The sequence below is a fragment of the Mustela nivalis genome, assembly GCF_964662115.1.
Source record: "Mustela nivalis genome assembly, chromosome: 17".
Lineage (NCBI taxonomy): Eukaryota > Metazoa > Chordata > Mammalia > Carnivora > Mustelidae > Mustela > Mustela nivalis.
This window is the reverse complement of record NC_139036.1, coordinates 25,531,960-25,548,865: the sequence shown is the minus strand read 5'-3', so window position 1 is coordinate 25,548,865 and position 16,906 is coordinate 25,531,960. Positions and strand designations below refer to the sequence as shown.

The 16,906-nt window shown below is 39.2% G+C and overlaps 1 protein-coding gene across 3 annotated transcripts in view; it reads right to left on the bottom strand.

Annotated features, from left to right (window-relative positions):
• AP2B1 (adaptor related protein complex 2 subunit beta 1) overlaps window positions 1-16,906 on the bottom strand; it is a 127,822-nt gene that overhangs the window by 88,247 nt on the left and 22,669 nt on the right. The window lies entirely within an intron of this gene.

Here is a 16,906-nt window from a genome sequence, read left to right as displayed (position 1 = left end):
ATTAATAAATAATTTTATAGTTTTTATCTTTAGAATCAAGACATATGAACAGTTTTAAGATAAATGAAGTTTAAACATGTACATCAGGCAGGGAAAGGACTGCAAATTTTAGGACTAAATGGGTATGCTTCTTTTGGGGGGGGTGATACTGTCAATCATGTCATGAGTCTCACAGTAAGAAAATGTGAGCTTTGAAATCTTGACATCCTGGGAGATGTTCCTCATCTGAAACCTGGAGATAATTTAATCCACCTCACAGATTAGTTGTAGTTTAAGGATCAAATCAGATGACACATGTATAAGTGCTTTCTATAAAGCCTTAGGCAAATTTTAGGTGGTACTATTACCTAACTCATCAAGACTAAGTTGCACAGTTTTTCACATTAACATCTCTGAAACTGAGATGCATCTTATAATCAAAGGCATTGTCAGTTTGGGGTGCCTGGATGGTTCAGCCAGTTAAGCACCCAACTCTTAGTTTTTGTCTCAGGTGGTGATCTCAGGGTCATGAGACTGAGTCCATGTGGGACTCCACACTCAGAGCAGAGTCTGCTTAAGACTCTTTTTCCCTCTCCCTCAGCCCCTCCCCCACCTCATGCTCATATGTACACTCTCTCAAATAAATAAATCTTAAAAAAAAAAGTATGTCAGTTTAATAAGAAGCACATTTCTTTCCAAGTAATACAGAAAATAATAAGGCATCTTATAACCAATTCCATCTCAGAATCAATGAAATACCGTAAATATAACCTTTCAGGCAGTATAATATATGAAAAACTGCTACCAACTATAAGAAAGTAAACTTGTGGGGCACCTGGGTGGCTCAGTCAGTTAAGCAACTGATTCTTGATTTCAGCTCAAGGCATGATCTCAGGGATGTGAGATCAAGCTTTGTGTAGCACACCACACGGAGCGTGAAGCCTGCTTAAGAGTCTCTCTCCCCTCTCTCCCATCCTTAACCCTGCTCACTCAGTCAAAAAAAAAAAAAAAAAAAAAGTAGTACAATTGCATCCTGACTTAAAGATCTGGCAATTGACTTTAGTTACAAGAAAAAAAGTGAACACTCTTTATGAAAATTATAGAGCATTTCTGATATAACTAATACATTTACAATCAATGATGCTTAATTTAAAAATTGCAAGAACACCCAAAACACACACACACACACACACAAAACTATACTATGGTCTATACAATTGAATTTAAAGCCATATTTTTTAAAAGTACTCTCTATGCCCAATGTGGGGCTCGAACTCAACCCCAACAACAAGAATCACATGCTCTACGGACTGAGCCAGTCAGGCACCCTGAACACCATATTTTGCAGTGAAGCTCCCAGATGTTACTAGAGACTAGCAAGGTAATGTTAACTATCAATGAGATGTGATAAGAGATAGAAGCTTCAGTAATTACACACGTTAAAATGTTCTCAAAAACATCAACTCATTCTTGGTTTTTACTAAAGTGCCTTCCTAAAAGCTTGAGAAACCAAGAGTTGTGTAATTATCCTTTTGCCAAAAAGTGAAGAACCATAACAGCCACAATTCAACTACTGATTTCAGTAGTCAGTTTATCTGAGTAGTCTGCAGTTATCCCAAAAGATAAATGTCTAGAGAATATGATTTTTTAATCATATAATGCATTTATGGCATAAAAGGTATATGTCACGGAGTGCCTGGGTAACTCAGTCAATTAAGTGACCAACTCCTGGTTTCAGCTCAGGTCATGATCTCAGGGTCATGATCTCTGTTCAAGTGGGATCAAGCCCTGAGTCAGGTTCCTCCCTCCACACAGAGTCTGGAATTCTCTCTCTCCCTCTTCCTCTGCCCCTCTCCCCGCTCCCATGCACATGCTCTATCTCTCTCTAATCAATTAATAAATCTTAAAAAAAAAAAAAAGGACGATGGTACAAATCGAATCATCTTCAGCTACAACTTAGTGACCATAAAATTCCAAGATGAAAAATCAAGGGCTCCTTCATAAGTACGATTATACTATGATATGATTTTACTGTTATTAAGAAAAATCAGGAAGAGGGGTGCCTGGGTGGCTCAGTGGGTTAAGTCTCTGCCTTCTGCTCAGGTCATGATCGCAGCATCCTGGGATCGAGCCCCACATTGGGCTCTCTGCTCAGTGGGGAGCCTGCTTCCCCCTCTCTCTCTGTCTACTTGTGATCTCTCTCTCTGTCAAATAAATAAATAAATAAATAAAATCTTTAAAAAAAAAAAAAAAGAAAAAAATCAGGAAGAATTATCTAGTCTACCTACCATATGGTAACACGTATAAAGCTCTTTTCTGACTTCATTTTTGTTTGCTATCATCAAGCATGGGATTCAGTGACAAACAAAAGGCATAAAGAGTGAAATACTAATCCCCTCCATCATCTCAGGTGCTTTACATGCAGAGAAAAGACATTTCCCATGTACTACACACTTGATAGGCCTGATTATGGATAAAGGATCAAAATGTCATATCAGAAGACCAAATGCCTGTTTTCAACTATTACTGCCAACATATGCCCAATATTAGTTACTGGCTGTCCAAGAATAAAGTGTCCTACCACAGCTTACCATTTCTGCCAGTTAAATCATTTCCATGTTAAAAAAAGATTACATGTTAAATATAAAGTCTGTTAATAGGAAATGTAGAAAAAGAAAAGGTCAGAACTGAGGGAATTTATAAAGGCAATGTGGAGGAAAGAGAACAGAAGGATGCTGAACAGAATGAACAATTAGAATTCCTCTGTCATTATTATAGGCAATTAGAAATTAAACCAAGTGTATAATGTGGCTAATGAAGTATATGTTCTAGTGGCAAAATAGGCAATTTCCACTCATTATCACATTAAAACAAAAAAAGAAATAGAGAAAAGTAAATCTAATTAAAAGATCCAGAGAGACCAGATTATAGGATTATGTTTAGAAAAGCCGGCACTGAGAAGAGAGATTACTGCCAAACAGTTCCTGAGCCAATGGCCAACCAGAGAAAAATGCATCCCCAATAACAAAATTCTGTTCCTCTAAAACTTCAAGTTCCCTCTGTTCTACCTATCCACTTTCATCTCCTAATGCTCACTGGCTGTTATGATTTCAGAAACATATGAAGGTGAGCCTGTAGGGATTGCTTAGTGTTCTCCTGGTCTCACCCTAATGGAAACTTAAAATAAGCTAGTCACACCGAATGTAAAGTAGACAGAGAAAAAAAACACTTCAAGACAGCAACTGGGTGGTTAGGATATGCAGGACAGCTCACCCGTCAACATTTATGCTCTGTTTCTTTGGAATTTTGTATTCTGTACATAGCAATACATTATCTATTTCTAAAAATAAACTTTAAAAATAATAGACTGAAACTTAAAATTTCCTTCTTCTTTCCAGAAAGATTACTCCAGACAGTAATTCAACATCACAAAGGACAAATCGAACCCCTTCAGTAACTGCCTTGATATACCCGTGTACTAAAAAAGGTTGTGTTTCTTTCACTTGAACCATCACTCTGAATTTGAACAAACACTCACATGCATAACATTTCTCCCCTAGAAAACTGGCATTTCTCTTAGGATAAAAGACTGCCAAAAAGAGAACAAGAGCCTTTTAACTATAATCTCAAAAAAACCCTACAATTCTCAATAAAGAGAGTCTTTTTTTTCTTTACATTTTATTTTTGAGTAATCTCTACAGCCTACATGGGGCTCGGACTCACAACCCTAAGATCCAGTGTAGCATGTTACACCGACTAAGCCAGTCAGGAACCCCAGAAAGAAGTTTCTAAAGAAGTTTTGCTTAAAAATGGATGGATAGGGTTTCTAAAATTAGTTTTCTTAACTAATAAATGAGTTGATATATAAAAAGTTGGCATCTAGGTTACAAAGGAAAACATATATACTGTAAAAAAAAAATTTTTTTTTAATTCATCTTGTCTCCCAATTATGGTGTCTCTTAGGGAGACTGCAACTAAACATTCCTCCTCCCTACCCCACCACTGTAGACCTAATCTGTATACTTTATACAGATAATAGACAAAAACATCTATGCACATACTTAGGTACAAAAGCATACATATATAGATGCATATAAAATCACATTCCCTACTAGACAAATCTTTCTCTGCTTTAACTACAAACTTCTCTTCAATGTGATCGTTCCTTATGGACCCTTGGAGTCTGCTTAGTTTTGTTTTTTTGTTAAAACATAAGCAATTTGTGATTTACTTTCTACTATACCTCATAGAGAAGGCTGTACAAAGAGATAAAAGGCAGTTAACTGCTTAAACATATTGAACACTTACTATGCACCATTAACTCCAACAGCAACTGAGGTAGTTGCTATCAAAATCCACCTATTACAGTTAAGGAAACAGGTTTCTTTTTTTTTTTTTTTTAAGGTTTATTTATTTATTTATTTGAGAGAGTTATGCTCGAACAAGCAGAGGGAGGAGAGGATCTCAAGCAGACTCCCTGCTGAGTGCAGAGCCCAATATAGGCCTCAATCCCTGGATCCCGAGATCATGACCTGAGCCAAAATCAAGAGTCAGATGCTTAACCTACTGAGCCACCCAGTCACCCCAAGGAAACAGACTTTAAAACTGAATTTATAAATCAGTTTAGAGAAGTTAGTGACTTGCTTATGAACAGCTAGAAAGGGATACTGCTTGAATATGAACTCCAGGTTTGAGTATGATTCCAGTTTCCGAGTACTAATCATTCTGCCACTAGCATAAATGCCAAGAACCAAGTGGCTTGAGCTGTGAACTTCAGCTGGGGGAAAAGGGAAAGAAAAATCAAGAGATGGGGGAGGATAATATAATCAAAACATTATTTCCAGGCAAGGTGACATGCAGATTTATACAAGGAGAAAAATGTAATCTTCTTTATATATATTTCAGAGATAATTACCTCCTGACCGCACTTAAAGAGGCAAAATTTACTATCTAGCTATAAAATCTGATTTATAAGCTACCCCTATCTGATATGTACCAACTGAGAGGACATAAATTTCACTTCACTTTTTTAAAAAAGGAACAAGCTAGAGCTGTGGATATGGTTAAAAATGATCCCGTAAAAAAAGAACTCTAAAAGGGAAATGTAGGTCTACAGAAGGACTGGAGTGTCACAGACAGGAGCTCCTTTATGAGAAATCTCCCACCCGTGCACCAGTCCCTTTGAATGACTTTCATTCTGCACCTTCATTTCCATACCCTCAGAACCCAAGACAGAGATCACTTTCCAGTATAGTGACTTCCCCCGATTAACAAATTACTACTTAAAGAACGTTCATTTCCAGCACTGACCTTCAAAGTTACATACTCTGAACAGATTTCTACTTCAGTTTTCCTCTTCCATTTACAATCCTTTGGATTGATACCCTAAAGACTTAATTAGATCAAGTGAAAGCAGAATAAATGACCGAAACTATTATGCTAAAATATACAGGTGGTATATATTTTTATCTTCTTAAAAATCAGCAACATAGGATTTTCACTTTCTATTTCACAGAGCTGCCCCAAATGAGGGGTTAAAGCACAGGGCAATGTTTATTTGTTCTAAGCATGTTCCTGTCTTTATCGGCTCCTTAAGGACACAATGACTATGTGGTACCAGTTAATTTTCTTCCCCTCAAATAAGTAAAACAGAGCTCCTACTTCAATCCAGCACACATCCAGAATGCCAGCAGATAATATGCCCACTACATTACGTTCTATAATGTGCCATCATTTGCCCTCACCTTCCCAGGAATAAGGAAGTTGAGTCAACACAGCTCATTATGACAAGAAGGTCTGCATACCTGGTAACAAGATTTACAAATAAGACTCAGTAAAATTCATTACTTAAGGTGGCTTAAGATACGGTCTGATAAAATGCAAATATTCTCAAAACCAAAATGCTACAAGTTGGTGTCTACAAGTACACAAAAGGCACTCCTAACAACCAGAGTTACTTTGCCCACAAACCCTAAAATTACACCAGAGCAAGGTGCAACAGAAACAAAACAAAAAATTTATTATCATACCACTATTATCTTCCTTTTGAGAGCAAAGTAATCCCTGCCACATTAAGAGTATTAAGATCATCTCAAAGAGTACACTAAGAAAGGAATGAGCTGTGATCTTTTGGGGCACTATGTACAACAGATTCAGTTTTCCAGAAGCTGCTGACAAAATCTGCTTTAAAATTTTATCCTTGAGGGACACCTAGGTAGCTCAGTCGGTTAAGTGTCCACCTTCAGCTCAGGTCATGACCACAAGGTCCTGGGATTGAGCCATGCATCAGACTCCCTGCTCAGCGGGCAGCTTGCTTCTCCTTTTCCCTCTGCCATTCCCCCTGCTTGTGCTGTCAAATAAATGAATAAAATATTTAAAAAAAAAAAAAGGCATTATTCTTGAATAATTACCTTTTAAAAGTAACTCTGCAATGATGTAGTCAGTAACACTGTAAATACACTTAGGTTCATTTGTGGGTAAGCTTCCCTAGAAAATTACCCTAAAAGACAATGTCAGGCTTTAAATAACACATACAAGAAAATCAAACTTTTTTTTTTTAAGATTTTATTTAGGGGGTGCCTGCGTGGCTCAATGGGTTAAAGCCTTTGCCTTTGGTTCAGGTCATGACCCCAGGGTCCTGGGATCGTGCCCCGCATCAGGCTCTCTGCTCAGCAAAGAGCCTGTTTTCCTTCCTCTCTCTCTGCCTGCCTCTCTGCCTAGTTGTGATCTCCGTCTGTCAAATAAATAAATAAAAACTTAAAAAAAAAAAAGATTTTATTTACTCATTTGACAGACAGAGATCACAAGTAGACAGAGAGGCAGGCAGAGAGGGGAGGAAGCAGGCTCCCTGCTGAGCAGAGAGCCTGATGTGGGGCTCAATCCCAGGACCCTGGGATCAAGACCTGAGCCGAAGGCAGAGGCTTTAACACACTGAGCCACCCAGGCGCCCCCTAAATAAAATCTTAAAAAAAAAAAAAAGATTTTATTTACTCATTTGACAGACAGAGATCACAAGTAGACAGAGAGGCAGGCAGAGAGGGGAGGAAGCAGGCTCCCTGCTGAGCAGAGAGCCTGATGAGGGGCTCAATCCCAGGACCCTGGGATCAAGACCTGAGCCGAAGGCAGAGGCTTTAACACACTGAGCCACCCGAAAATTAAATTTTTTAAAAATAAATTTTCAATTGAAAGATTAACCTTTCTAAAATTATTAATATACAACTTCACAATGACTATACAATATAGACCATAAATGGTAGTTAACTTATAAAGGGCTTCCTCTATACCAAGTTTATGGTTAAGTGCTTTGCAAACCCTCTATCCTTCAATGTTCACAAAGATCCTATGATAGAAGTATTATTTATTAATAAGTTTAATAAGTTTAGGGAGCTAAGAAATGCCAGAACCAGGACACAAACCCAAGTGTTTTGGCTCCAGAGCTTGAGTTTTTTTTTTTTTTAAAGATTTTATTTATTTATTTGACAGAGAGAGATCACAAGTAGGCAGAGAGGCAGGCAGAGAGAGAGGAAGGGAAGCAGGCTCCCTGCTGAGCGGAGAGCCCAATGTGGGACTCGATCCCAGGACCCTGAGATCATGACCTGAGCCGAAGGCAGTGGCTTAACACACTGAGCCACCCAGGCGCCCCCAGAGCTTGAGTTTTAACCACTATGCTATACAGTACTGGGCAGGGGGGAGTAACATTTTATAATTACAAAGCACTTTTTTGTTTTTTGTTTGTTTTGTTTTGTTTTTTTTTAAAGATTTTATTTATTTATTTGACAGAGAGAGATCACAAGTAGGCAGAGAGGCAGGCAGAGAGAGAGGGAGAGGAGGAAGCAGGCTCCCCGCTGAGCAGAGAGCCCGATGTGGAACTCGATCCCAGGACCCTGAGATCATGACCTGAGCTGAAGGCAGCGGCTTAACCCACTGAGCCACCCAGGCGCCCCCACTTTTTTGTTTTTGAGATACTTTTCATACCAGTGTGAGTCAACTCTTTATAAAAAGAAGTAATTAAATGCAATTTGCTATTTTGGACTGAATCCTAGAATAGCAAAAGGACATTTGTGTTGAAACAGGTGAAATTCAAACAAAATCTGTACTTTAGTTAATAATAATGTACCCATGCTAATTTCTTAGTTTTTGAGAAATGTGCCATGGTTATATAAGATGTTAACATTAAGTGACATTGAGTGAAGAATATATGAGAACTTTCTGTGCTATCTTTGCAACTTTTCTGTAAATCTAGAAATATTCCTCCCAAATGAGATTTAAAAAAAACCCTGTAAGTTGGTAATAATTGGTAAAATAAAAACCAATAGTGAATTTTTAAAAAGAAATGAAAATCACAGAAAGATTTCCAGAGTTTATTATAAAGGAAAACAAAAACTCTGCTTCTCCAGTAAGCAGAGACGGAAAAGAATTCAGATCAACCAGTGGGAAATTCAAGAGATGGGCAGTCAGCTTTATATCAAAGCAGACCTCAAGGATTCTATTTACTCCAACTCTGCAGAAACTAATGGTGGATCCTCTTTTAGTCCCAAATATAACATTACTCACTTGGGAAATCCCAGACAGACTGAATATATTACCTCCCACATTACTGTTATTAAGTGCCTACCACAAACTGACACTCTCACACATGCCTAAAATTCTACCAGCTCTAGAACTCCTTTATGGACTTCTGGCATGAAGGGCATTATCCATTTCTAATTTCACTTATGTATAAAATTCTACTTTAAAACTCTCTCACTTATTAATATACATTTAGGGATAAGAGAAATCATACAAAGTATTAAATTAAATGAAGTCATTATGTTTTTCTATGTGTTTCTAGATCTATCTTTTACAGAAAATTTAACATAGCCCACAATGACATCATTTATACTGATAAAAATCCTTGCATTCACGGGGCACCTGGGAGGCTCAGTGGGTTAAAGCCTCTGCCTTCGGCTCAGGTCGTGATCCCAGGGTCCTGGGATTGAGCCCTGTATCAGCTCTCTGTTCAGCAGGGAGCCTGCTCCCCACCCCCCTCCGTCCATCTCTGCCCACCTTCCTGCCTACTTGGGATCTCTGTCAAATAAATAAAATAAAATCTTTTTTAAAAAAAATTCTTGCATTCACAAAATGACCTAGAGACTTAAGTTTTTCAATATGTATCATCTTAGACTGACAACAAGCCACAACACAACTTTCTAAGGCCTAAATAAAAACTACAATGATCAGAAAGTACGCAATGTTAGCTCTGTTCCTCAGTAGCTACAGTTTATTAAGCACTTACCAAATATCAGGCATTAAAATTTTAAATTACTCTTCTTATTCGAAATAATTGAGTAAAATAGGCATTATCACACTCATTTTACAGATAATGAAACTGAAGCTCGTTTTAAACAACTTGCTCAAGACAACGTTTTTAGTGAGCAGCCACATCAGGACTCAAAACAGCAGCCACTCTGGCCCTGAAGGTCATATACTATCTCCATAAACCAAATTTTTGCAATTTAGCACTACTGGATATGGGGATGGATAACTGTTCGCCATAAGGCTCTGTCCTATACATTATAGGATGTTTAAAGTATCTCTGGACTCTACTTACTAGATGCCAGTAGCACCTCTCCCATTAGTTTAACAACCAAAAGTTCCCACATATTGTCAACCGTCTCCTGGGGAGCAAAGCCGCTCCCCGTTGAGAACCGCTGTCATGACATGCTGCTTCTACATGCTGGTGTTGGGGACGGTTACCAAAAACATGTGCCTGGCAACCGACCTGTGAGCTGGATCCCCGCCCCTACCTTGGAGGCTTCTCATCCTACATCTATCCTTGGAATGGGGGTTCCACTTGTCTTTCACCTGCATGGTATACGTGACTAAACCCAGTTAAGGCCTCTTTATAAACGTTTAAGATCTGGCAGGCAGGGGTGAGGATCCATGCTGTCTTGCTGCTGCCCAAAGGCAAGCCTTACAGCTCTCTTTGCTTATTAGAACTGCCACCTACCAACCTGGAGGAGGCTGCCTCTCTCTTTGGTCCCTCTCTGCCCTCCACTTAAAGGGGGCTGGTTTGAGATTACACCACAGAAGCTTCCAGAAAAATGTGTAGCCTGATGATTCACAGACCTGTACCCCTGGGGCAAATAATACATTGTATGGTAATAAAAATAATTTAAAAAAAAATAAAAGGGAGGAAACTGAAAGAAAAAAAAAAAAAGAAGCTGCTGCATCCATAAGGTTTACAAACCAACAGCTGGCTAGGATACAGTTAAAGTATACAGTTTTTCTGAGAAGAGGTTATTTTTCATAAAACAACTTTCTAGAGTAAGTTCTAATTGAAAGAAGCTGGTGGTTTTAGCTAGAACCTTTGCTAAAGGCCACTGCAGGTCAAGCTGAGGCAATTCTGAGAACATACTACTTGTCCAGAACACTCAGCAAACAGAAAGAGGTTTTTTATTTATTTAGTATTTTGAGCTTGGCAGACAGATTCAGAGCAGTGCAAGAGGGCTTCCTGGAGGCAGCTCTCAGAGTGATGGAAGCAAAACTGAGAAGGCTTGGAAGACAGAGATCAAAGATAAAGTCCCTAAGTCAAAGGGAAGGACTCAGGAGAACAAAGTTCACAAACAAAAGCAAACACTGCTCAGTGGGGGCTGTTGAGAGAGTCTCTGAAGTGGCTGACTCCAGCATGCACGTGTTAATGGAAGTCAGAATACATAAAAGCCTCAGAGGGGAGGAAAAAACATAGTAAAGAGGTTAAATCCTAATATGTGGGCAAAAAGCTACAGAATAGTTACTATCGCTCAAAAGCACTTTTTTTTAAGTATACACTTAGTGGAAATTTTAAAAATTCTGACAACTGTGAAGAAATCATGGGAGCTATTTTCCTGTAGCTCCAAAGTGGTTCCTCATTCTGGATACAGGTATACTTTCAAAATAAAGAATAATAAAACCCGCATCTGAAAAGAAGTTTGGCTCTAATTTCTCAGAAAAGACTGTACTATATGTGTTTGCACAGTTATCAAAGTAATCAGGACATTTTAATTTAATACTGTAGCAATAATGTTAACCTTTGCCTGACGTCTACTTCATCATTACAGGAGCAGCACCAATCACTCCCGTGAGTTCCCATAAGCCAAGTACTTGAATATGTGCTTTTTTATGCAAGAGCTCAAGAAATACTCCTGACACCAGTCTACAATGGTTCCACTCATTCAAAAGAAGAGGAAACAACTCAGGGAAGTTGAGCTAGAATTTAACAAAGAATTTTTTTTACTTTCAAGTTTATCTTTTCTCTCTCAAATAGTATTGCTATGAAAGATTGCTCTAACTGGTAAAAATGGCTTAAATGCAGGAAAATGAGGCATGATCCACCCTCCCTACCCCCAGAAAGAGAATGAAAACATATTAAAGTTCTCCTACTTGCTGCAAGGTACACTACACCCAGGAATAAGCCTGGAGATCCACAAAAGTCACAAAGTATTCAGATCTTGATCAAAATTTCCCTCAGATTTCAAAGTCACTTCTGCAAGTGTTCAGGTGCTCTTACATCTAGGATGCCCTTCTGAAGTGAGCTCTAAGAAAATGACTAAGGCAGAAGCCGCTGGAAACGTTCGTTTTGCAAGAGATTCTAATATTTGCTGTTGCGGTGCTGCCACCATGTGGAACAACTTCAGAAAAAGTGGAACAAAATTACTCCTCAGGAGCAGTAAGACTCCTACCCGTCATCAGAGTAAGAACACTGAGAGGATCCCCACAGTAAAACAGATCATTAAAGGCCTTCATATGTTCAAAATTTTTACCATTTTGAGAAAATAAGACAGTTCTAAATATGTATGTGTGAATATACACACTTAAATTCTATCATATGCATACATCCATGAAGGCAGTGACCGATAATGGGACTCAGAACTAGGTTAGAATCCTGGCTATAATACCACTAGCTGTCAGACTTTAGGAAAACCTTGATCTCTAATATGGAATAAACTCTACTTCACTAAGAGGATAAGAGAACTAAGTAATATAACTGAAAGCATTTAACTGGCATAGAATGCAATCAAATTTATTTTTTTTTAAAGATTTTATTTATTTATTTGATAGGCAGAGATCACAAGTAGGCAGAAAGGCAGGCAGAGAGAGAGGAGGAAGCAGGCTCCCCGCTGAGCAGAGAGCCCGATGTGGAACTCGATCCCAGAACCCTGGGATCATGACCTGAGCCGAAGGCAGAGGCTTTAACCCACTGAGCCACCCAGGCGCCCCCAGCAATCAAATTTAAATACCCTTTTTCCTAATGACACAGTCATCATAAGTCTTAGGAACTTCTTAGGTGTTTGAGCTGCTACACTTTACACTCGTGCACTCCTCCGCTCCCTATCAACAGTCTTTGACCCAGTTGACAAAAAAGTAAAATCAGTGGCCTAAATGTTAGTTCTAACACTTTTAGGTAAAAAGCAGGACATCCAGTTTGAGACGAAAAGTATGGGTTCAAGATTAAAAACAGGCCTGTATGTCTGTTGACTACCTTAATCCAAGCTTTTCAGTTCTTCATTAAAACGAGCATGAAGAGTTCAAAAAATGATCTGAATGTAAGGCAGGGATAGGAGTAGGGCAAGCATGGCACACCTCACTTTCAGGTTTGTGTGGGTACAGACTGACACCTGAATGTGAGCACCACCTTAAATTTTGCAGCCTGTATGCCTTGCTAGCACTCAATTGAACATATCGGGGAAAAGTTCTGCTACCGAGAAATCTGACAAGAATCAAAAAGATTTTCTATTTATTTATTTTTAAAAGATTTTATTTATTTATTTGAGAGAGAAACAGTGAGAGAGAGAGAGCATGAGTGAGGAGAAGGTCAGAGAGAGAAGCAGACTCCCCGTGGAGCTGGGAGCCCGATGCGGGACTCAATCTCGCGACCCCCGGGATCATGACCTGAGCTGAGGGCAGTCGTCCAACCAACTGAGCCACCCAGGCATCCCAAGATTTTCTATTTAGAGGGCAATAGGTCCAATGATAATTAACGCTGATACCTGCTCTAAGAAAATTGGTAATAAAGACGGCAAAACAAAAGTCATTCCTTGGGATGCCTGGGTGGCTCAGCTGGTTGAGCATCAGCCTTCAGCTCAGGTCGTGATCCCAGAGTCCTGGGATGGAGTCCCACATTGGGCTCCCCGCTCAGTGGGAAGTCTGCTACTCCCTCTCCCTCCACCTGCTGCTCCCCCTGCTTGTGCTCACTTTCTCTCTGTCTCCGACAAATAAATAAAATTTTAAAAAGAAAAAAAAAAGTCATTCCTGAAACAGTTTCTCAAAATCTACCAAGGAACCTTAAATTTTCTCTAAAAGTTTTCTCAAAGATAACTGAGTATAAGTGGAAAAAAGACAGTCTCTTCAATAAATGGTGCTGGGAAAACTGGGCAGCTATATGTAGAAGAATGAAACTCAACCATTCTCTTACACCATACACAAAGATAAACTCAAAATGGATAAAAGACCTCAATGTGAGACAGGAGGAATCCATCAGAATCCTAGAGGAGAACATAGGCAGTAATCTCTTCGATATCAGCCACACCAACTTCTTTCAAGATATGTCTCCAAAGGCAAAAGAAACAAAAGCGAAGATGAACTTTTGGGACTTCATCAAAATCAAAAGCTTCTGCACAGCCAAGGAAACAGTCAAGAAAACAAAGAGGCAACCCACGGAATGGGAGAAGATATTTGCAAATGACACTACAGACAAAAGGTTGATATCCAGGAACGAAATCCTCAAACTCAACACACACAAAACAGATAATCATATAAAAAACTGGGCAGACGATATGGACAGACACTTCTCCAATAAAGACATACAAATGGCTATCAGACACATGAAAAAATGTTCATCATCACTAGCCCTCAGGGAGATTCAAATTAAAACTACATTGAGATATCACCTTACACCAGTTAGAATGGCCAAAATTAGCAAGACAGGAAACAACATGTGTTGGAGGGGATGTGGAGAAAGGGGAACACTCTTACACTGTTGGTGGGAATGCAAGTTGGTGCAGCCTCTTTGGAGAACAGTGTGGAGATTCCTCAAGAAATTAAAAATAGGGCGCCTGGGTGGCTCAGTGGTTAAGCCGCTGCCTTCGGCTCAGGTCATGATCTCAGGGTCCTGGGATCGAGTCCCGCATCGGGCTCTCTGCTCAGTGGGGAGCCTGCTTCCTCCTCTCTCTGTCTGCCTCTCTGCCTACTTGTGATCTCTCTCTGTCAAATAAATAAATAAAATCTTAAAAAAAAAAAAAAAAAGAAATTAAAAATAGAACTTCCCTATGACCCTGCCATTGCACTCCTGGGTATTTACCCCAAAGATACAGATGTCGTGAAAAGAAGGGCCATCTGTACCCCAATGTTTATAGCAGCAATGGCCACGGTCGCCAAACTGTGGAAAGAACCAAGGTGCCCTTCAACGGACGAATGGATAAGGAAGATGTGGTCCATATACACTATGGAGTATTATGCCTCCATCAGAAAGGATGAATACCCAACTTTTGGAGCAACATGGACGGGACTGGAAGAGATTATGCTGAGTGAAATAAGTCAAGCAGAGAGTCAATTATCATATGGTTTCACTTATTTGTGGAGCATAACAAAAAGCATGGAGGACATGGAGAGTTAGAGAGAAGGGGTTTGGGGTAAATTGGAAGGGGAGGTAAATTGGAAGTGTCATGAGAGACTATGGACTCTGAAAAACAATGTGAGGGGTTTGAAGTGGCGGGGGGGTGGGAGGTCGGGGTACCAGGTGGTGGGTATTATAGAGGGCATGGATTGCATGGAGCACTGGGTGTGGTGGAAAAATAATGATACTGGGACGCCTGGGTGGCTCAGTTGGTTAAGCAGCTGCCTTCAGCTCAGGTCATGATCCCAGCGTCCTGGGATCGAGTCCCACATCGGGCTCCTTGCTTGGCAGGGAGCCTGCTTCTCCCTCTGCCTCTGCCTGCCACTCTGTCTGCCTGTGCTTGCTCTCGCTTCTCTCTCTATGACAAATAAATAAATAAAATCTTTAAAAAAAAATGATACTGTTATGCTGAAAATAAATAAATGAAAAAAAAAAGATAACTGAGTATAATATAACATTATAGTAAACTATAATGCTCTTAAAATTTCTTAACCTGTTTTTACTACAACAAATCAGGAAGTGATTTGGAGGGGTTTTCAAAGAGACCCACTGATGTGTTGCCTGTTTAAATTCTGTACACATGGGTATGGTGTGGGAGAAAATAGCTAAAAACAAGACTGGCACGTGTTGATAATGATTGAATCTGGTAATGTTAAATGGGTTCATTTTATTTATCTATTGTTTTCATTTAGTCACTCTAACTTCGAATATATTTGAAAATTCCCATAATAAAAAGTATAAATAAATAAATATATGTATAAATACATGTATTACTTGAGAGTATTGTGGGCTGGACAAAAACCAGTTCCTCCTCCACAATGAAAACTTAAAATAAGTCAAATTAGGCTTGCTCCAGATCATTCCATCCTCTCAACTAATCTGGATAAAGATCCAAGTGCTTGGGTACAACAAATGAACAACAAAACAAAAAAACTCTTTACTAATGGGGGCCTGGTTGGCTCAGTGGGTTAAAGCCTCTGCCTTCGGCTCAGGTCATGATCCCAGCGTCCTGGGATTGAACCCCGTGAACTCCACATCGGGCTCTCTGCTCGGCTTCTCTTCCTCTCTCCCTGCCTGCCTCTGCCTGTTTGTGATCTCTGCCTGTCAAATAAATAAATAAATTCTTTAAATAAATAAATAAATAAGACTTCTTTACTAAACCATCAGTTAGCCCCTATCCCTCATCATCTAATTTTATAGGTTCTATTTTGAAGAATTTACATTGGTATAAAAATGCCTTTTTTCTCCCCAAACTGGAATTACCTATGAGTTAGAACTCATTTTCATCTCACTCCATTCCACACTCCAAGCTCCACTGAGTATGAGTGCACAATATCCTGCACATCTGGAACCCTGAAACCTGGAAGCATGGAGCCTAAACTCTTATCTTCTCATTTGTCCTCAAGTAGAAAATTTCAAAGACAGCTGCTCAGGGTAACAGTGACTCAAAAACAACACCAAAACACAACTTGGGACCAGCTAAACATTCTATAAATAGACACTAATGCCTTATAAATTTATTTCTTTACAGAATTTTTTTAAAAAAGGTGCTACATGGTCCTACTTGAGGGAAAAAAGGAGAGGCTGAATCTTCTAATACTGCTGGTGATACCTTTCAGAAGTCATGGTTTAAGCACATACACACCCACACCAACTTCTGTGCCTAGAAGGTAGCTAGACAATTCCTGAGGTAGGTAGTACCATAATACCTTAAAAAAAATGTGGCTTTCTTCATCCTTTGACTTTGACACTAAACTTAAAGGCTCATAAACAGAAGCCAAGGCTAGTCAAAGAGTAAAATGACCCAAGTGAAATACCAAAACAGAGATCTGAGCACATGATTCACAAGTGAGAGACAATGTCTATTTCAAGGGCAAATTCCAACTCTATTTCAAAAAGTTCACAAAGAAAGTGTTCAGAGGTGATCTACTAATTAACTCAAAGTTATTCACCTCCAAGTAAATACTGCATTGGGCAAAAAGGGGGAAAAAATGGCCATATTCCTCTGCCTTCTCAATAATGGTACCTAGTGATCAATCATTCCATTTGAATGAGCTCCAGTTACTAGTAGTCAACATACAACTTGGGACTTTCTCCCTTTCATTATAAGGACAAAGTTAAAAAAATTAGTAAGAGAAATAAAAGGTCCCTAAACTTTAAAGTATTATGTTCTAGCTGCCAAACATTTAGAACATAAGCTGAGAGAAAGAATTTTGTCCTAGAATTTTCCTGTAGAAGATTGCATTACAATAATCAACCAATAAATATAACTGTTTCTATTTCTACACTACCAGA